Source organism: Arachis stenosperma, chromosome 1 (genome assembly GCF_014773155.1).
Source record: "Arachis stenosperma cultivar V10309 chromosome 1, arast.V10309.gnm1.PFL2, whole genome shotgun sequence".
Classification (NCBI taxonomy): Eukaryota; Viridiplantae; Streptophyta; class Magnoliopsida; order Fabales; family Fabaceae; genus Arachis; species Arachis stenosperma.
In genome coordinates, this window is record NC_080377.1 from 114,904,119 (window position 1) to 114,926,341 (window position 22,223).

General features: G+C 38.5%; 1 non-coding gene across 1 annotated transcript; it reads right to left on the reverse strand.

Annotated features, from left to right (window-relative positions):
- Positions 1-21,880: 21,880 nt before the first annotated feature.
- Positions 21,881-21,988, reverse strand: LOC130955741 (small nucleolar RNA R71). Its single transcript, XR_009076868.1, has one exon. It is a non-coding gene; the product is annotated as a small nucleolar RNA R71 (small nucleolar RNA).
- Between the last annotated feature and the right edge of the window lie 235 nt (positions 21,989-22,223).

Below are 22,223 nucleotides of genomic sequence, written 5' to 3' on the forward strand. Positions count from 1 at the left end.
CCTTCATAGTTAGAGGTTGACTAAGTGGGAGCAACAAGCAATTATCATCACAATTGATAAGGATAACTAGGATAGGACTTCTAATTTTCATACATTGCCAAGAGTTTTCTTAGCTATTGATTTATTAATTCCAGCAATTTATTTCTCTTGTTCAAACCTTTCAAAAACCCAAAAATACTATTATCCATAACCAATAATAAAACACACCTCCCTGCAATTCCTTGAGAAGACGACCCGAGGTTTGAATACTCCGGTTTATAAATTTTACTGGGTTTGTTACTTGTGACAACCAAAAATTTTGCACGAAAGGATTTTTTCTTGGTTTAAAAACTATACTTACAATGCGATTCTATTTTTAAATTTCTTTACCGATAGAAAATCCGTTCGTCATTGAGAAATCTTTAAACCTTGTGAAAATTGTGTATATAGCTAACTTTATATTGATTTAGTGGTGTTTATATGATATTAGATGAAATTATATGTATTGGTGGCAAATTTGTGGAGTTAGAAGCTGAATTTGCTGTTTGGAGAGATTTGGAGCTTTGAGTTTTATGAAACGGTGGTCATTTGTAGCGTTCCAAGCTTAGGGGAGAAATCGGTCAAGGTATGGTTTCGGTTTTTCGTATTTAATATATAATGTTTCGTGGAAACTTAGGTTAGATAAATATAGGATATGTTGAATATGTGCTTGGAGCATGTTTAATGATTTTAGTTGTCTATATATGTTAAAATTATAAGGTATTGCTAGATTGATGATTTATTGATGTGAATGTGGTTGGTGTAGGTAAAATTGATTGATGAATGATGATTTTGATGCTAATGAGTGAGGAGTATAACTGTGAACATATGGATGTTGATAACAATTCTGCTTGTATATTTGAGGATTTGTGGAGTGAAGTAGTTCAAATTGAGGCAAGGTTGGTTGTATTGAATATGAAGCTGCATTGGGTATGTTTGAAGTCATTTTGAAATGTAGAATCTTAGTTTTGGTAAAGGAAATTAGTGAAATAGAGGTTTAGAAATCTTTGGGAAAAACTTGGTTTTTGGCCGAACTTTGGCGAGTCATAACTTGACTTCCGGACCCCTAAATAGTTTCAAGTTTGTTCCTTAAGAAAACTGTGTTCGAGAAGTTTACACCGTTTGAAGAATGAAAGAAAAATGAATTAAAACGAAAGATTATGTGCGTCGGAAGTTTGGAGTGCAAAAGTTGAAAATTCTGCAGCATTCAGCATTTTTTCTATTCTGCATAACTCGCGTTCACGACCTCCTACATGCGACGCGACCAACCTTTTTGGGTAGGGTATCTCACGTACGAAAGCAGGTACAAGCATAGAAAATTGCACTCCCACGCGTACGCGTGGGCCCAGTTTGCAGCGAATGAGATTTTTGTGCGTTTAACATGCTTTTGAACCTCTAAACCTCTATTTTACACCCTATGACCCTAAAACTAAGTTGTAAGGATAGTTAAGAGGATTTGAGCTAGGAAGGTGAGACAACTTGGAAGTGAAGGATGGTCCAGAGTAACTGAAATGAGATGTTAATGATGATATTGGGGATGACTGTGTGAGGCCAAAATGGTCGAGATGTGTGTGTGGACGTAATGGTCGAGATATGTGTGTGGCCAGAATGGTCGTGAGGGCAAAGTTTGGGTGCAATCCCGCTTGCTTGTTAATTTGAAAATGTATTTGGATGGCAAGTTAAGGACGGAAGTTCCACCTCTTGTCGTGATGGGGATGTGGGGAAGGAAGAAAGGCACGCTCCTTCGATGTGGAAAGGCATTCTCCTTAGTATATCCTCCAGGAGAAGGTGGAAAGGCATGCTCCTTCGATGTGAAAAGGCACTCTCCTTCGTTTATGATCCCCCTGGAGATGTGCAACCTAGAGACAAATGTCTTGTGCTTGCCTTGTATTTCCTTGTGTTTGTAATTGTCCTTCTATTTTGAGTACTTTGGTGGTGGATTGAGGATAATGGTGATTTATTCTGAATTGGGCCAGAGGCCGAGTTGGTTTGAATTTGGGCCTGAGGCTGTAATTGGTTGGATCAGTGATAAATGTTAGTTAACAATGATTTACTAGTAAGCGGTAAAATGTATAGAATATTATGTTATATGAAAGTGAACTCAAGGGTTAGAGTTAAATGAGATAGAAAATAAACTGCAGAGTTAGAGATTATTTTGTGAATTGGATGCCTTAGAGAATTATAACCGAATTTATGGTTTTGTTTATTCCTTTAATATTATGTCATATTTGAGTGTCGGTGTTCTAGGATTGCCTCTGGCTTTCCTGGGACCTTATTTATTATATATGTGGGCACCTTAACCATACTGAGAACCCATAGTTCTCATCCCATACAATATTGTTGTTTTTTAGATGCAAGTCGAGATGCACCTCGATGAGCATCTGGAGTTCCCTCTGCAAGTGAAGTTGGTTATCTTGGGATTACTGTATTTTGTTTTATGCTTTGTATATATGTATATAGATTCTCCACCCTTGTATTTTGTATTTTGTCCCTCCTAGAGGTCGACTTGGAGAAACATGTGTTTTGTCATATATTTGGGGTTACTCTTTTGGGTTATATATATATATATATATATATATATATATATATATATATATATATATATATATATATATATATATATATATATATGTATATGTATATATTTGCTTTGGCCAGTTCTAGCTTCAAGAGCCGATTCAGAAGCTTTGCTATACGTATCTTTGGAATTCTTCTCTTATATTTATCTCTTATGCGAGTGATGTGATTTTCTATTTAATGCCTTGCTTATCTCTTCTTTATAGGCTTCTAGTTTAAATTTCTTTCAACTATTATTATTATTATTATTATTATTATTATTATTATTATTATTATTATTATTATTATTATTATTATTATTAGAGGTCATAATACCTTGCCACCTCAGCTTTATGACTTAAGCATAAGACTCTGTGTGGTAGGGTATTACACATATGCATGCCAAATGTTTGCGTACGTGTACTTAAAATTTTGCACATCTCGCGTACGCATACAAGAGTTTGCGTACACATAGGTGCCAAACAGAATGGCACACTCGCGTATGGGTGGTTCGCGTACGCATACCCCTCTAGAATTGCAAAATTTTGTAAAGTTGCAGAAATTAGTTTTTTATCACCAAACTTTAAACGTTCATAACTTCCTTTTCAAAAATCCATTTTCATCAAACTTTATATCAATTTAAAGATCCTTGAATGAACTTTAATTTAAGAGAAATATCAAACATTTTGAAAACTGAGACTCAAGTTATGATCCGTCAAAGTTCACCAAAAATTTAGCTAGGTTCTCAAACTTCCAAAATTCACAACCAAATCAAATAAAGCCTACTCAATCATCATAAAACACTACCACACACAACAACTTACCCTTTGATATCATTTCCATCAATTTCGATACCTGTCCCACTCATTCTCTACCAACACAATTCACAACTTTCAAATCAAAATATCAATGTTAATCAATTTGAACAATCCAACCACTCATAAACCTCAACCATCATATGACATCTTCAATACTCATAAATTATGTCATTCAACACCATTAGCAATCCTCAATATTATAATATCATAATATCATCAAAATCACATACATCATCAATCCACAATTTTCAACAACTAGTCCAATCCTATCCAAAGGTCCACTAGCCTAAGTGTCCAGAAACATTACATATTATATAGGAAAAACCGAAACCATACCTTGGCAGATTCCCACGCAACTCAAAACACCAAGCTCAAACTCATGGCTCCAAAACCATCAAACTCATTCCAACAACATCAAACCTAAATCTAACATCATATAACATATTAAAACATCACTAAGGCTAACTCAAAACATCAAACCACAAGATTTGAAGAGATTTACCTTATCCAACGATATTAGGGGTAAAACCCAACAATTTTCCAATGTTAGATCACTCCTAAACAAATAAAATCACAAAACTTACTCAAAAACTAAACTCAAAATCGTGAAAATGTTAGGGCAGGAAACTGGAGCACGAGTTTCAAGTTCTTACCTACAAAACTTAATTAGAAAAGACGGGTCCGACAAGAGCTTCGCGTAGCCACAAACGGCTCTGACAATGACCAAAAGCATAGGTTTGGATTTCACAATAAAAATAGGATTTGTCCGTTGCAAGTATAGTTCAAACCCAACCAATGATCATCAATCAAATGTCAAAATTCAAAACAAACATAAACTGAGAGTACTTAAACCTCGGGTCGTCTTCCCTAGGAATTGCAATGAAGTGTTCATATTATTGGCTATGAGACAAGGGGGTTTTGATTGCAAGTGACAAGAAAATTAGAAGGCAAGAAAGTAAAGAAGCATGCAAGGAATTAAAGCTCAAAGCAAGTAAAAATGGAGATTTAATGGCAAAAAGAACTCTTGGAAAGGATCGGGGATTAAGGGTTCCTATCATAATCATAGACCACAAATATGATAATTGCTAAGGATTAATCCCAATTAGTCAATCCTAACATCGAGAATAAGTCAAAAGGGCATAATTGATCTCAATCCACAAATCCTAATCAACTCACTAATTAACTTAGTGAAAGACTAGCGTTGGTGGAAACCAAACCAACTAACAATCCTAATCACAATATCGAATGGACATCTATGACTCAAGATCACCTAAGTATCCAATTCTCAACCAAAAGTGAGAAAACTATGCAAAAACCCAACCAAGAATTTTATCAAACACTTGGTAGCCATGAAAAGAAAGCATGGTAAATGACAAGAAATAATAAATGCTACAACTACCAATTGTAAGAAAAAATAAAGATAACAACTCAATAAAGCAAGAAATGGCAAGAAACATAAAATTGCATTAAATGTAAATTAAGATAACAAGAGTGTGCATGAATATAAAAATGACCAAAATGAGAAATTAACAAGACATAAGGGAATTAAGACAATAGAAAAAAGAAAGGTAGAAGGAACTAGAATAAAACAAGAATTAAAAGTAGCAATTACAAAGAAATTAAACTAAAAGCCCTAGGTTTTAGAGAGAATGGGGAGCTTCTCTCTCTAGAAAATGAACTACATGATAAAAACCTACCCTAATTGTTCCCCCCTTTAACATAGAAAGAGGATCCCTTTTATATGGCTTTAATCAACTTCAGAAAGTCCCGAAATTGGGCCCTAGAGGCCCAGAAAAGTATGCTATTTTGGTGAATAAGTGTGAGTTTATGTGATGAAATCCACTCAAATCATACCAAAATATATCGTCAAATATGGACTCATCAGGCTCCTCAATCGGAGCACCGTATCTCAAGTTATGGCTCCTGGAAGGTGACAATAAATAGTGACACCACTTAACGTTTTAGGTCCGTTTGGCCCATTTTGGGCCAAAACCTTTAAGGTTAGTGCCCGGTTTTCGATTCTAAATTATTTTTGTCCTTTCAAAACAATAAATTCAAATTTTCAAAATCTTATTTTCCAAAATACGCGGTACTTAATAGACTAAAGCTGGTAGTGCCGGCTTAAGTACCGGTACGTGTTTTAAAAAAAACTTTTCATAAAAGATACATTTTCTCACTCAAAAAAATTTATTGAATTCAAATTTTACCTTTATATTTTAAAAAGAACACTTCTTTATTTTTAAACCTATTTTGAATAATTAAATTATTATTTTATTAAAGCATTTAAACTGGTTCTTACAGGTTACAACTTAGAATTGCATTGTATTAAGTCCCAAATCCTAAAAATAAAAAGATAAAAAAAAGAAACGAATTACATTGCCTGATTAAGGCTATTTAGGTAAGGGGGAAAAAAGCTATTTAAGAAAGACCTTTTGGTTTGGGAGAGAAGAAAGATCCATTAATGCACATCTTTATTTTGGATCAATTTTATCTAATTCCGATAGGTGGTATCTCCAAATCCAAAAATCAAGGGGTGGCAGATTGATTTATAGCTGATGCATCACTATTTCGTGGTACATTTTGTGCTTAATTTAGGTTGATTTTATCCACTTTTTCTACATTTATTCAATGAAATGGCATGGTTTCATGATTGTCTCCTAATTTGTGCTTAAGTGTAAAAACATGCTTTTTAGGCCTTAAATTGGTTAATTTTGATTCACCTTTGATTTCACTAGATGCCTTGATGTGTTCGTTAGTGATTTCAGGTTGAAAAGGCTAGGAATGGATCAAATGGATGAAGAGGAAAAGCATGCAAGTGGAGAAATCATGAAAAATTAAGGATTTGGGATGAACTCATCGACGCACACACGTAGAAGACGTGCACGCGTGGAAAAGCAAGGTCGCATGGCAACACGTATGCGTACATGACGCGTACGCGTGGATAGCAAACTGTCAAGTGACGCGTATGCGTGACCTACGCATACGCGTCGGTGCTCGCACATGACCCACTTAAAGTGAATCCGCCGGGGGCAATTTATGGGCTTTCCAAGCCCAAATCTAACTCACTTCTGACGATATTAAACACAAGGATTGAAGGGAAAGTGATGACTTAGTCATGATCTTAGTGATTAATTAGTGACCAGTTAGTTTTAGTTTTAGTTTAGAGTTAGTTTCTAGAGAGAGAAGCTCTTTCTTCTCTCTAGAATTAGGATTAGAATTAGGTTAATCTCTTCTTAGATCTAGGTTTAATTCTTCTTCTTATTTACTTCTCCTTCTCAATCTCTTGTTGCTATTCTTTTATTCTTTTATTGTAATTTCCCATATTTTGTGCATTTTGTTGATTGACGCACTCTTGTTCCTTTTATTTTCTTTTAATGCAATTTGAGGTAATTCGTGTTAACTGTGCTCTACTTGGTTGTTGTTGTTAATTTCCTTGCAATTAGTAGTTATTAGATTTCATTCTTGTTATCAATTTACTATGCTTTCCTTATATGCCTTCCAAGTGTTTGATAAAATGTTTGGAAGGATGCTAGAGTAGATTTTCTCCTCTTGGATTAGGTTGAGTAATTGGTGACTCTTGAGTTATCTAATGCTCTTGTTGGTTGATAATTAGAAGTTGCTAATTGATTTGAATTCCACTAAAGCTAGTCTTTCCTTGGGAGTTGACTAGGACTTGAGGAATCAATTTGATTACTTTCACTTGACTTTCCACCATAGTTAGAGGTTAACTAAGTGGAGCAATGAACAATTGTCATCACAATTGATGATGATAATTAGGATAGGACTTCTAGTTCTCATACCTTGCCAAGAGCTTTTCTAGACATTAGTTTAATTCTTGCCATTTATATTTCTTGTTTCTTATCTCAAAACCCCCAAAATATACAACTCATAACCAATAACAAGAACACTACCCTGCAATTCCTTTGAGAGATGACCTGAGGTTTGAATACTTCGGTTTATTTTTATAGGGGTTTGTTACTTGTGACAACCAAATGTTTGTATGAAAGGATTCTTGTTGGTTTAGAAACTATACTTGCAACGATAATTTATTGTGGAATTCTATACCACACAAAAAAATTCGATCATCAATAGCATGGAAAAAAATAAATATATAATTCTGCTAATAAGTATTTTAAAGATTTGTTTTGGAAAAAAATTCTAAAATTGAATTTTTTTTTTATTTTAAAATGTGAAAAATTTTACATTGTAATGATATTAAATGCATAAAAAATGTGAAGTTTCATTTTTTAGATTCTTAAGGAATACTCATAGGGCAACACTCATTAGCACAAAAACTTTTTTTATAAATTATAAATTTTGAAAAAGAAGTAATATTTTAAAAGTCTAACATAAAGTAGTAGACGTGATTGTATAACCCTAAAAGAATGTAATTGATGACTAAAATTAAGATTCACCCGAGATTCATCAAAACGATAATTTTACTAGTCAAAATAAATAGTATATGAATTATATCCCACTAAATTCAGAATAGATATATATCATCCAATTTAGTTTATGAAATAGCACAATAATGACGGAAAATTGTATCTGCATTAACTACCGGCATGTATACCAAGTTGCATCAAGTAGTAAAACTCACAAGAGTGAGGTCGATCCTACAGGAATTAATGGATTAAGCAACTTTAGTTAGGTGATTTGTCTAGTCAAGTGAATAGTTGATGATTTGAGTGAAATTGAATCAACAAAAAGTAAATTGCAAAAAATTTAAAGTGCTAAAAGTAAATGGCTAAATGTAAATTGTGGAAACGTAAATGGCAAGAAACTAAAAAAGGCTAAAACTTAAATGACAAGAAAGTAAAGGAAAGAATACAAATGACAATGGAATGTAAATTACATAAAATGTAAAGGGGCTTGGGTGCTAGGAAATTAAAGAAAGCAGTAAATTCAAAGCAAGTAAATGAAACTCAAGGCAATTAAAATGAAGAATAGCAAAGAGAAAGATTCATTTGGGATTGGAGATATCATAATCCATCATGAATCAACAGGTCTGATCATCATTCTCAATCATATGAAGTTAATCTATGGAGGATTGAAATTAATTGAGTCCCGATTCCTTGGCAACCAAATTTCTCTAATCACAATCAATTTGCCGATTCTTTGATCTAATTATCATAAAAAGAGGTTAAGTGCATGTCTCTTATCCATGAGCCACACAAACTCTCAAGATCTCAATTCCTCCCGAATGGTGTTGATCAAGAGAATTGTGAAGGATAGAGCTTCAATTCTAATGTCTAGGATTCCCCTTCTGAGGCTCGCATAGGCACTCAGTAGATTCAAACACCCTTCCGGAGTGAGTGAATCACAATCAACATAGAAGATATCCTTTAGCTACAACAAGCGAATTAAGAAAAAGAAGAATTTCATTCAATCATGTGAATTACAATATGGCTCCTCCCTCTAATGAAGTGGGGGTTTAGTTCATCATTCCTTAGCAAAACAAAAAGGAAAAGAAAAGTACATGAAATTAAAAGAAAGTACAAAGAAAATGATTTCAAGGTTTCCCAATTAGGGTCCCTGCTTCCCAACCTTTTTTCTACTTCAAAATCTATCCTATTTATACACTTTCTAGATCAATCTTCAAGTCTTTGGATGTGGGCTTTGGCTTCAGTTGAAGTTAGGAGTGCCTCTTTGTGACATTGACAAGGAAATTAGTTCACTAATGTTCACAAGCTTGCATGGGTGCCATTTGGAATGAAAGTTGGTGTTGGCATTAGTGCCCAATGTTTGTGCACAAACGGTGGCTAACGCTCCCTTTAAAATCCTTTAGTCACGTTGCCACGGGCATTTGTTCAGCAACGTTGGTGCATCAATGTTCCTCTTTGTGCGTACGCATCATGCCTTATGCGTGCGCCCACTTGCAAATATTCCCTTTGTGCGTGCGAACAATGACTCATGCATACGCACACTAGCACTTTTTCTAGCTCCAACTTGAAGATTTATCGAAGACGTTGGTGTACCAACTTTAGGTAACATTGGCACACTAACGTTGGCACCTTCCTTACTAGTAACGTTATCAGCAACGTTGGTGAGCCAACTTTGGGCCACCAACGTTGCTTTGTCATGCTTGGAACGTTGGTGAGCAATGTTAGTGCGCAAACTTTGGGCCACCAACGTTGCTTGTGATGCTTTGGAACGTTGGTGGGCAACGTTGTTGAGCCAACTTTAGCCACCAACGTTGCATGCTCCCCTTTCCTTGTCAACGTTTGTTAGCAACGTTGGTGAGCCATCTTTGGGCACCAATGTTGCTTTCTTTCTTCTTTGGCAATGGTCATGGGCAACGTTGGTGAGCTAACTTGGGCCACCAACGTTGCTTGCTCCTTCCTTGGCAATGTTTATGGCAACGATGGTGAGTGAACTTTGGCCACCAACGTTGCCTACTCCTTCTTTGGCAACGTTCATGGCAACATTGGTGAGCCAACTTTGGCCACTATTCATACCCTGGGTCAAGCTGTCCGACCCGAGATGTTCTACTGATAAATCGACCGACCTCTTCAGGTCAGGACAATCCGACCTCTTCTCAAAAAGCTCGGTCAGAACACCGAAAAAGCCCAAAAAGGGCCCAAATTGAGGACCGCGCCCCAAAACCTAAGGCAGCCCAGGCCTACAGAGAGAAGGGCGGTTCCCTTGAAAGATAAGATGACCTCACTCAAAAGATAAAGATAAGATAAGATAACTAACTTATCTTATCTAAAGAAGGTCACTCTACACCATTATAAATACACTGGAGTACCCAGGTATAACTCATACTCTGATTCTACAAAAAACCTGCTTAATACCCTTGCTAACTTAAGCATCGGAGTCCCTTGCAGGTACCACCACCATCCGGTGACGAAGGATCAGCACCATAATCAAGTCTAGCAAGTCGGACATATCAGTTCCGACCCGTACAGAAGGTCTCATCCGAGATCGACCTACAGTTTCAGGTAACCCTCGGAACATTTGTGCCGTTACCGGGGAACCTAGAAGTCATCCCATCACCATGGCGGACGACCATGACAACGACCACGATTCAAGTCTATAAGACAGAACGCCATACAAAAACGTGGACACCACACCAAAAGACACCCCGCAACCCAACAAAGACAAAAATTTACCAAACTCGGAAGCCTTTGAGACGCTTCAAGATCGTTTAAAATAACTCGAAAAGCTGGGAAGGACCTACAAAAGGAGATGAGGTGATGCTGGGAATTGGAAGACAAACTCCTAAAACTCGAAGCCGATCTCAAAGCCAAAACAACTCAATCCACCCACGAGGACAGCTCTCGCAAGGACCAAGATCCATTTACCAAGGAGATCATGAAGACCAAAATCTTAAAACACTTTAAACTCCCAGATATGGCCTTATATGATGGCACCGCAGATCCCAGCCATCACCTCAGTAATTTCAGAAGTCGAATGTACCTCACTGATGCCTCAGACGCAGTCCGCTGCAAAGCCTTCCCAACTACTTTAACAAAAACGGCGATTAAGTGGTTCAACAATCTACCCCTCAGGTCCATCTCAAGCTTTGACGACCTAGCCATGAAGTTTCTAGCCAGATTCTCCATCTGGAAAGACAAAACCAAACATTCCCCAAGTCTATTAGGAATCAAACAAGGAGATCGGAAAAGTCTCCGCAACTACATGGAAAGATTCAACAAGGCATGTCTAGACATACAAAGTCTACCCACAGAAGCGGCCATCATGGGCCTCATCAATGGCCTACGAGAAGGGCCTTTTAGCCAATTCATATCGAAAAAGCATCCCACATCTCTAAATGAGGTACAAGAACGAGCAAAAAAGTATATCAACATGGAGGAAAATGCTCGACTCGGAGAGACCTCAAAATTTGGATTCTCCTACTCCTCCCGAGATAAGGACAAAGAATCCAAGAAAAAAGAAGATCGACATGGGGAAAAGATCAAAAAATACCACAATTATACCCCTCTTCGGGTATCCCTTGTGGATGTCTACCGAGAAGTATACCATACTGAAAAGATAACTCCAGCTCGACTACTCAAAAGCAAAAAAGGAAGATGAAACCGGGCAGAATATTGTGAATATCACCGAATCTATGGACATTCCACTAATGAATATTTTGACCTAAAAAATATCGTAGAAAAACTGGTAAGAAAAGGAAAATTAGATCAGTATTTGGCGAACCGAGCAGACGATCCAAGAAAAAGAATAAGGGATGAAGATATCGGACAGGCAGAACGACCACCTCGTACACCTGAGAGACACGTCCACATGATCCATGGAGGATTTGTGGGAGGCGGGATCTCCAAATCATCTCGCAAAAGATATCTCAAAGAAGTATATCATATTGAGGGAAGAGAGGAAACACCCGACGTCCCCACAATCACTTTTACCAAAGAGGACGCATCTGGCATTATTTCAGGACACGAAGATCCTATGATCATCGTATTGGCAAACACAAATCACCACGGCACGCTGATAGACCAAGGAAGCCCCGCCGACATATTATTCAAAACTGCCTTCGACAAACTCAGCCTAGAAGAAAAAGAACTCAGAGCATATCCAAACAGCCTATTCGGACTGGGAGACACCCCAGTCCAACCACTCGGATACGTCTCACTACACAAGACCTTTGGAAAATGAAACCATTCAAGAACATTCAAAATAGACTACATGGTGGTTGACGTAAGCTCAACCTACAATGCCTTAATAGGTCAGACAATATTGAACCAACTCGGCGTAGTAGTCTCGAATCCACATCAATGCATGAAGTTTCCAACTGCAGAAGGAATAACTACAATAAAAATAGACCAGAAGACAGCGCGCCACTGCTACAACGAAAGTTTAAACCTCAGAGGCTGAAGAAAAGAATTCCACACCATCGAACTAGGTGGAGCTCAGAGGCGGGAAGAGCTCCGCCCACAACCCGAAGGTGAAGTAGAAAACGTCCAGATCGGAGATATCCCGGACCAAACAACTAATATTGGCACAATCCTAAAAGGAGACATAAAAGAATCACTTGTACAGTTCTTATGAGATAACGTCGACCTCTTTGCATGGAAGGCTACAAACATGCCAGGCATAGACCCCAAATTAATGTGCCATAAGCTAGCAGTCTACCCAGGATCTCGGCCAGTACCACAGAAACGTAGAAAGCTCAGACCAGAACGATCCCAAGCTGTAGAAGAGCAGGTACAAGCCCTACTAGAGGCAGGATTCATAAGAGAAGTCACATACCCATTATGGCTAGCCAACGTTGTCTTGGTGAAAAAATTGAATGGGAAGTGGTGGATGTGCACCGACTACAGCGATCTCAACAAAGCCTGCCCAAAAGATCCTTATCCACTCCCAAGCATCGACGCTCTGGTAGATGCCTCCTCTAGATATAAATACCTCTCATTTATGGACGCATATTCGGGATACAATCAAATCCCGATGTATCCACCCAACCAAGAAAAAACCTCGTTCTTAACCCCAAAAGCAAACTACTACTACATCGTCATGCCTTTGGACTAAAAAATGTAGGAGCTACCTATCAGAGATTAATGAACAAGATCTTCACGGATCATATCGGAAAAATCATGGAAGTATATGTGGACGACATGTTAATAAAGACACAAAGTGAAAAGACGCTGTTGTCCGACCTAACCCAAGTATTCAATACTATAAGAAGGTATGGCATGCGACTTAAAGAGGAATCGAGGCAAACCCGGATAAATGATGGGCCATACTCGACATGAAGAGCCCGACTTGTGTCAAAGAAGTACAATAACTCAATGGAAGGTTGGCAACCTTGTCCAGATTTCTAGCTGGATCAGCGATAAGATTTCTCCCCTTCTATGCCACTCTAAGGAAGGGAAAGAGGTTTGAATGGACAACAGAGTGCGAGCAGGCCTTCCAAGATTTCAAAAGATTCCTGGGACAGCCACCTATCCTAACTCGGCCCCGGGAAGGAGAACCACTTATATTATATCTCGCAGTAAGAAGTCGGGCAGTAGCCTCTGCGCTAGTCCAAGAAGACGACAATGGGCAACAACCTGTATACTTCATCAGCAAAGCATTATAAGGATCCGAGCTGAACTACCAAAAAATAAAAAAATTCGGATATGCTCTCATACTAACCTCTTGACGGCTTCGTCCATATTTCCAAGCCCACATCATTAGGGTTCGGACCAACCAACCCATAAAAGGGATTTTGCAGAAAACGGACTTAGCAGGCAGAATTTTGCAATGGGCAGTCGAGTTGTCCGAATTCGACCTTCAATATGAAACTCGGACAGCCATCAAATCACAATATCTAGCCGACTTTGTTGTAGAATTTACAGAAACCCCGAAAAGTCCTACAGAATGGAATCTTTATGTGGATGGTTCCTCAAACAAAACTGGAAGCGGCACAGGTGTCATCATAGAAAGCGACTAGGGAACCCAAATCAAAATTTTCCTCAAATTCGAGTTCCCTGCCTCAAACAACTAAGCTAAGTACGAGGCATTGCTGGCTGGTTTGAAGCTGGCAAAGGAGGTTGGAGCTCAAATGCTCATCATCTTCAGCGACTCACAGGTAGTCACTTCACAAATAGCAGGGAGCTACCAAGCCAAAGATCCCACCATGAAAAAGTACCTGGACAAAACTAGGGAACAATATGGACAACTCGGGGAATATGAGGTCCGCCACATACCCCGAGAACAAAACACACGAGTTGATGCACTCTCAAAACTAGCCAGCACCAAACTAGGGGGTAACAATAGAAGCCTCATCCAAGAAATGCTGCAAAATCCATCAATCATGGAAAAAGAAAAAGTCCTAGCCGTAACAGGTCAGGATCAGGGATGGATGACTCCCATAATTAACTACCTCAAAATAGAAATGCATCCCGCAGATGGAAAGGAGGCAAAAAGGTTAAAACAGGAGGCACAATATTACACTATCATAAATAATACTCTATACAAAAGGGGGATCTCAATACCATTGTTAAAATGTGTGCCAACTTCCAACACAAAGGAAGTCTTAGAAGAAGTACACAGTGGCATCTGTGGCAATCATCTCGGGGAACAGGCACTCGCCAAAAAAGTACTCCAGGCAGGATTTTATTAGCCAACTCTACAAAAAAAGCCACATAATTCATAAAGACATGTCCACCATGTCAGAAACATGCCAACTTCCACATCGCGCCGCCAGAGGAACTCATCAGCGTAACTTCACCTTGGCCATTTGCAAAATAGAGACTTGATCTTCTCGGCCTTTTCCCTCAAGGAACGGGACAAGTCAAATTCCTCATAGTAGGGATAGACTATTTCACAAAGTGGATCAAAGCAGAACCCCTAGCTCACGCCACCGCTCAAAGAAGTCGAAAATTCCTATATAGAAACATTGTCACAAGGTTTAGAGTTCCATACTCCATCACCACAGACAATGGTACTCAATTTACAGATACGAGCTTCAGAAAATTGGCGGCCGATTTGAACATAAAATAATATTTTACGTCCGTCGAACACCCTCAAGCCAATGGACAAGCAGAAGCTGCCATCAAGGTCATATTGGCCGGGCTAAAACGAAGACTATATGATGCAAAGGGAGCTTGGACCGAAGAGCTCCCACAAGTCCTATGGGCATATTGAACAACGCCACATTCCACCACAAAGGACTCCCCTTTCAGATTAGCTTGCGAGATGGAGGCAATGATCCCAGTAGAGGTCAAAGAAGGGTCACCCAGAGTGATCCATTATAGTGAAGAGGTGGTGGACGAAATTGTGATCAATAATATTGGCTCTTTGGTATGTACACAAAAACTATTGTGTCTCTTGGTTAAATTCACAACTCCGTTCAACTAACCAGCAAGTGTACTGGGTCGTCCAAGTAATAAACCTTACGTGAGTAAGGGTCGAATCCACAGAGATTGTTGGTATGAAGCAAGCTATGGTCACCTTGTAAATCTCAGTTAGGCAGATTAAAATTGTTTATGGTTTTGAAAATTAATAATAAAAAGAAGAAATAATAAAAGGGATAGAATACTTATGCAGATTCATTGGTAGGAATTTCAGATAAGTGAATGGAGATGCTGTATGGCCCAAGGACGCCTGCTCTCCTATTGCTTCAACTCAATTCTTCTTACTCCTTTCCATGGCAAGCTTTGTATAGGGGTTCACCATCAGCGGTGGCTACTTTCAATCCTCTCGGGAAAATGATCCTATGCGGCTGTCACTCGCACGGCTAATTGTCTGGAGGCATCACCCATGGTTGATGGCTACATCCCATCCTCGCAGTGAAAACTAATGCTCACGCACTCTGTCACAGTACGGCTAATCACTGGTTGGTTCCCGCGCCTACTGGAATAGAATCCCTTGATTCTTTTGCATCTGTCACTAACGCCTAGCACTTGCAAGTTTGAAGCACGTCACAGTCATTCATTACCGGAATCCTACTCGGAATACCACAGACAAGGTAAGACTTTCCGGATTCCCAGGATCCTACTCGGAATACCACAGACAAGGTGAGACTTTCCGGATCCTCATAAATGCCGCCATCTATCTAGCTTATACCATGAAGATTCTGTTGGGGAATCTAAGAGATACGCATTCAAGCTCGGTTGCATGTAGAACGGAAGTGGTTGTCAATCACGCGCGTTCATAAGTGAGAATGATAATGAGGGTTATCTAACTCATCACATTCATCATGTTCTTGGGTACGAATGAATATCTTGGAATAAGAATAAAAGAGGAATTGAATAAAAGAAAATAGAATTTCATTAATACTTGAGGTACAGCAGAGCTCCACACCCTTAATCTATGGTGTGCAGAAACTCCACCGTTGAAAATACATAAGTGAAAGAGGTTCAGGCATGGCCGAATGGCCAGCCCTCTCCATGATCAAGTGACCGAATATTCAAAGAGATTAAACTGTCAAAAGATGTCTAATACAATAGATAAATGTCCTATATATACTAGACTAGCTACTAGGGTTTACATGAGTAAGTAATTGATGCATAAATCCACTTCCGGGGCCCACTTGGTGTGTGCTTGGGCTGAGCTTGATCTATCCACGAGCTGAGGCTTCTCTTGGAGTTGAACTCCGAGTTATGACGTGTTTTGGGCGTTCAACTCCGGATCATGACGTTTTTCTGGCGTTTAACTCCAGACAGCAGCATGTACTTGGCGTTCAACGCCAAGTTACGTCGTCAATTTCCGAATAAAGTATGGACTATTATATATTGCTGGAAAGCCCTGGATGTCTACTTTCCAACGCCGTTGAGAGCGCGCATTTGGAGTTCTGTAGCTCCAGAAAATCCATTTTGAGTGCAGGGAGGTCAGAATCCAACAGCATCAGCAGTCCTTTTGTCAGCCTTTTTCAGAGTTTTGCTCAAGTCCCTCAATTTCAGCCAGAAATTACCTGAAATCACAGAAAAACACACAAACTCATAGTAAAGTCCAGAAATGTGAATTTAACATAAAAACTAATGAAAACATCCCTAAAAGTAGCTTGAACTTGCTGAAAACTACTTAAAAACAATGCCAAAAAGCGTATAAATTATCCGCTCATCACAACACCAAACTTAAATTGTTGCTTGTCCCCAAGCAACTGAAAATCAATTAGGATAAAAAGAAGAGAATATACTATAAATTCCAGAATATCAATGAATATTAATTATAATTAGATGAGCGGGACTTGTAGCTTTTTGCTTCTGAACAGTTTTGGCATCTCACTTTTTCCTTTGTAGTTTAGAGGGATTGGCGTCTCTGGGGAACTTAGAATTTGGGATAGTGTTATTGACTTTCTTAGTTAAGCATGTTGATTCTTGAACACAGCTACTTATGAGTCTTGGCCGTGGCCCTAAGCACTTTGTTTTCCAGTATTACCACCGGATACATAAATGCCACAAACACATAACTGGGTGAACCTTTTCAGATTGTGACTTAGCTTTGCTAAAGTCCCCAGTTAGTGGTGTCCAGAGCTCTTAAGCACACTCTTTTGCCTTGGATCACGACTTTAACCACTTAGTCTCAAGCTTTTCACTTGGACCTTCATGACACAAGCACATGGTTAGGGACAGCTTGATTTAGCCGCTTAGGCCTGGATTTAATTTCCTTAGGCCCTCCTATCCATTGATGCTCAAAGCCTTGGATCCTTTTTTACCCTTGCCTTTTGGTTTTAAGGGCTATTGGCTTTTTCTACTGCTCCTTTCTCTTTTTTTTTTTTCGCCATTTTTTTTCGCAAGCTTTCTTTTTCACTGCTTTTTCTTGCTTCAAGAATCAATTTCATGATTTTTCAGATCATCAATAACATTTCTCTTTGTTCATCATTCTTTCAAGAGCCAACAATTTTAACACTCATAAACAACAAGATCAAAAGACATATGCACTGTTCAAGCATTCATTCAGAAAACAAAAAGTATTGTCACCACATCAATATAATTAAACTAAATTCAAGGATAAATTCGAAATTCATGTACTTCTTGTTCTTTTGAATTAAAACATTTTTCTTTTAAGAGAGGTGAAGGATTAATGGAATTTATTCATAGCTTTAAGGCATGGTTACATACTAATGATCATGAAATAAAGACACAAAACATAGATAAACACAATAATTAAAAACCGAAAACAGAAAGAAATAAAGAACAAGGAATGAATCCACCTTTAGTGGCGTCTTCTTCTTGAAGGATGATGAGCGGATAATTTATATACTTTTTGGCATTGTTTTTAGTATGTTTTTGGTATGATCTAGTTAGTTTTTAGTATATTTTTATTAATTTTTAGCTAAAATTCACTTTTCTGGACTTTACTATGAGTTTGTGTGTTTTTCTGTGATTTCAGGTATTTTCTGGCTGAAATTGAGGGACCTGAGCAAAAATCTGATTCAGAGACTGAAAAGGACTGCAGATGCTGTTGGATTCTGACCTCCCTGCACTCGAAGTGGATTTTCTGGAGCTACAGAAGCCCAATTGGCGCGCTCTCAACGGCGTTGGAAAGTAGACATCCTGGGCTTTCCAGCAATATATGATAGTTTATACTTTGCCCAAGATTTGATGGCCCAAACCGGCGTTCAAAGTCACCTCAAGAAATCCCAGCGTTAAACGCTGGAACTGGCACCCAAATGGGAGTTAAACGCCCAAACTGGCATAAAAGCTGGCGTTTAACTCCAAGAAGAGTCTCTACACGAAATTGCTTCATTGCTCAGCCCAATCACACACCAAGTGGGCCCGGAAGTGGATTTTTATGTCATTTACTCATCTCTGTAAACCTTAGGCTACTAGTTTTCTATAAGTAGGACCTTTTACTATTGTATTTTCATCTTTGGACATCTAGTTCTTAGATCAGATCTTGGTTCTTCTGGTTCCCTCTCTGGGGCCGAGACCAATGATCACTCTTGTTCTTATGTATTTTCAACGGTGGAGTTTCTACACACCATAGATTAAGGTGTGGAGCTCTGCTGTACCTCGAGTATTAATGCAATTACTATTGTTCTTCTATTCAATTCCACTTGTTCTTTGTCCAAGATATCACTTGTTCTTCAACTTGATGAATGTGATGATCAGTGACACTCATCACCATTCTCACCTATGAACAAGGTGACTGACAACCATTCTTGTTCTACAAGCATCCGAGGCTTAGTGAATATCTCTTGGATTCTTTAACCGGAATCTTCGTGGTATAGGCAGGACCTGATGGCGGCATTCAAGAGAATCCGGAAGGTCTAAACCTTGTCTGTGGTATTCTGAGTAGGATTCAATGACTGAATGACTGTGACGTGCTTCAAACTCCTAGCAGGCGGGGCGTTAGTGACAGACGCAAAAGTATCGATGGATATTATTCCGGCCTGACCGAGAACCGACAGCTGAATTCCGCTATACTGTGACAGAGCATATGCAATGGCTTTCACTGAGAGGATGGGAGGTAGCCATTGGCAACGGTGAAATCCTACACGAGCTTGCCATGGAAAGGAGTAAGAAGGATTGGATGAAGACAGTAGGAAAGCAGAGAGACGGAAGGGAAGGCATCTTCATGCGCTTATCTGAAGTTCCTACCAATGAATTACATAAGTATCTCTATCTTTATCTTTTATGTTATTTTCGTTCATCACCATATCCATTTGAGTTTGCCTGACTAAGATTTACAAGATGACCATAGCTTGCTTCATAGCAACAATCTCCGTGGGATCGACCCTTACTCACGTAAGGTATTACTTGGACGACCCAGTGCACTTGCTGGTTAGTTGTGCGAAGTTGTGTAATGCCATGGAATTGAACTACCAAGTTTTTGGAGTTCATGACCGGGGATTATGAGAGTTGTGAAAAGTATTGTTCACAATTTCGCGCACCAAGTTTTTGGCGCCGTTGCCGGGGATTGTTCAAGTTTTGAGCAAGCTTTTGGTAACATCAGTGCCAAGATCCGGCAACAAGCACCAAGTTTTTGGCGCCGTTGCCGGGGATTGTTTGTGTATGGACAACTGACGATTCATCTTGTTGCTTAGATTAGGTATTTTTCTTCAGAGTTCTTAAGAATGAATTCTAGTGTTTCAAGGTGATGTTCTTATCATCACCAAGGCTGATTGATTCTCATCAATTTAGCTCTTGAATGCAGTGTCCTGCTGAAGCTTGGCCGGCCATGTCTAATTCCTTTAGACTAAAGCTTTAGACTAACATTGCATGATTCCTGGAATTCTCATTAAGAATTTTGATACCTTTATTTTCCTTTTCACTTAATTTTTGAAAAAGCACAAAAAAAAATTACAAAATCATAAAACCCAAAAATATGTCTTGTTTGAGTCTAGAGTCTCATCTTAAGTTTAGTATCAATTGCATGTTTCTGTTCTTATTGCATTCATGCATGTGTCCTCATTGATCTTCAAGTTGTTCTTGATGATTTCCTTGTTTTGATCTTTGAATTCTATTGACTTGAGTGTTTTGTTATATGCATTTTCATTTTGTTAGTGTCAATGGTATACAAACTGCTAAGTTTGGTGTCTTGCATGCATTATTATTTGATTTTAGTTGCATTTTGATTATTCCTTATTATTAAAAATCCAAAAATATTTTTAATTTGTGTCTTTTCAAGTCAATAATACAGAGAATTGAAGATTCAGAACATACTGCAGAGGAATCACACAGAAAAAGCTGGGCATTCAAAAATGCCCAGTGAAGAAGACAGACTGGTGTTTAAACGCCAGCCAGGGTGCCTGGCTGGGCGTTTAACGCCCAAAAGGGTAGTAGTTTGGGCGTTAAACGCCAGAATGTGCACCATTCTGGGCGTTTAACGCCAGGATGGCACAAGGGGGAGGATTTTGTTTTCAAATCAATTTTTTTCAAGTTTTCAAAGTTTTTCAAAATCAAATCTTTTTCAAATCATATCCTTTCAATCAAATGTTTTCAAAATCAATTTCTTTCCTTTTTCAAAGATACTTACTAACAATTAATAATTTGATTGAACATTTTAAGTATGTTGCCTTTTCTGTTGAGAAAGGTTTAATGTTTGAATCATATCTTTTCTTGATAGCCAAGTTATTAATTTTTAAAATCAAATCTTTTAAAAATGTTTTTCAAATCATATCTTCTCAATCACATCTTTTTAAAACCAATCATATCTTCTTAACCTCATCTTTTTCAAAATAGTTTTCAATCAAATCTTTTTTATTTCTAATTTCAAAATCTTTTTCAAAAATCACTTGATTTCTTTTCCACTCTTATTTTCGAAAATCAATTAAGTGTTTTTCAAAATGTTTTCAAAATCTTTTACTTAATTTTCGAAAATTACTTCCCTTCTTCTCACATCCTTCCATTTATGGACTAACACTATCCCTTAATGCAAAATTCGAACTCCATCTTCTTTGATAAGTTCGAATTTTCTACTTCTGCCTTCTAAATTTCTTTTCCTCTGACACCTCAAGGAATCTCTATACTGTGACATAGAGGATTCCATATTTTCTTGTTCTCTTCTCTTTCATATGAGCAGGAGCAGAGACAAAGGCATTCCTGTTGAAGCTGACCCTGAACCTGAAAGAACCTTGAAGCAAAAGCTAAGAGAAGCTCAGGCACAAATCTCTATGAACGGAGGTGGTTGTCAGGCACACGTTCATAGTTGAGAACTTAACAGAAATCTTCAAGGAAGAAGAAGCCATGGCAGCCGAAAACAACAACAATGCCAACAATGCAAGGAAGGTGCTGGGTGACTTTACTGCACCTACTCCCAACTTCTATGGGAGAAGCATCTCTATCCCTGCCATTGGAGCAAACAACTTTGAGCTTAAGCCTCAATTAGTTTCTCTAATGCAACAGAATTGCAAGTTCCATGGACTTCCAATGGAAGATCCTCATCAGTTTTTAGCTGAGTTCTTGCAAATCTGGGACACAGTCAAGACTAATGGGGTTGACCCTGAGGTCTATAGACTGATGCTATTCCCTTTTGCTGTAAGAGACAGAGCTAGAATATGGTTGGACTCACAACCTAAAGATAGCCTGGACTCTTGGGAAAAGCTAGTCAATGCCTTCTTGGCAAAGTTCTTTCCACCTCAAAAATTGAGTAAGCTTAGAGTGGAAGTCCAAACCTTCAGACAGAAGGATGGAGAATCCCTCTATGAAGCTTGGGAAAGATACAAACAATTAATCAGAAAATGTCCTTCTGACATGCTTTCTGAATGGAGCATCATAGGTATTTTCTATGATGGTCTCTCTGAACTATCCAAGATGTCCTTGGATAGCTCTGCTGGAGGATCTCTTCATCTGAAGAAGACGCCTACAGAAGCTCAAGAGCTCATTGAAATGGTTGCAAATAACCAATTCATGTACACTTCTGAAAGGAATCCTGTGAACAATGGGACTAATCAGAAGAAAGGAGTTCTTGAGATTGATGCTCTGAATGCCATTC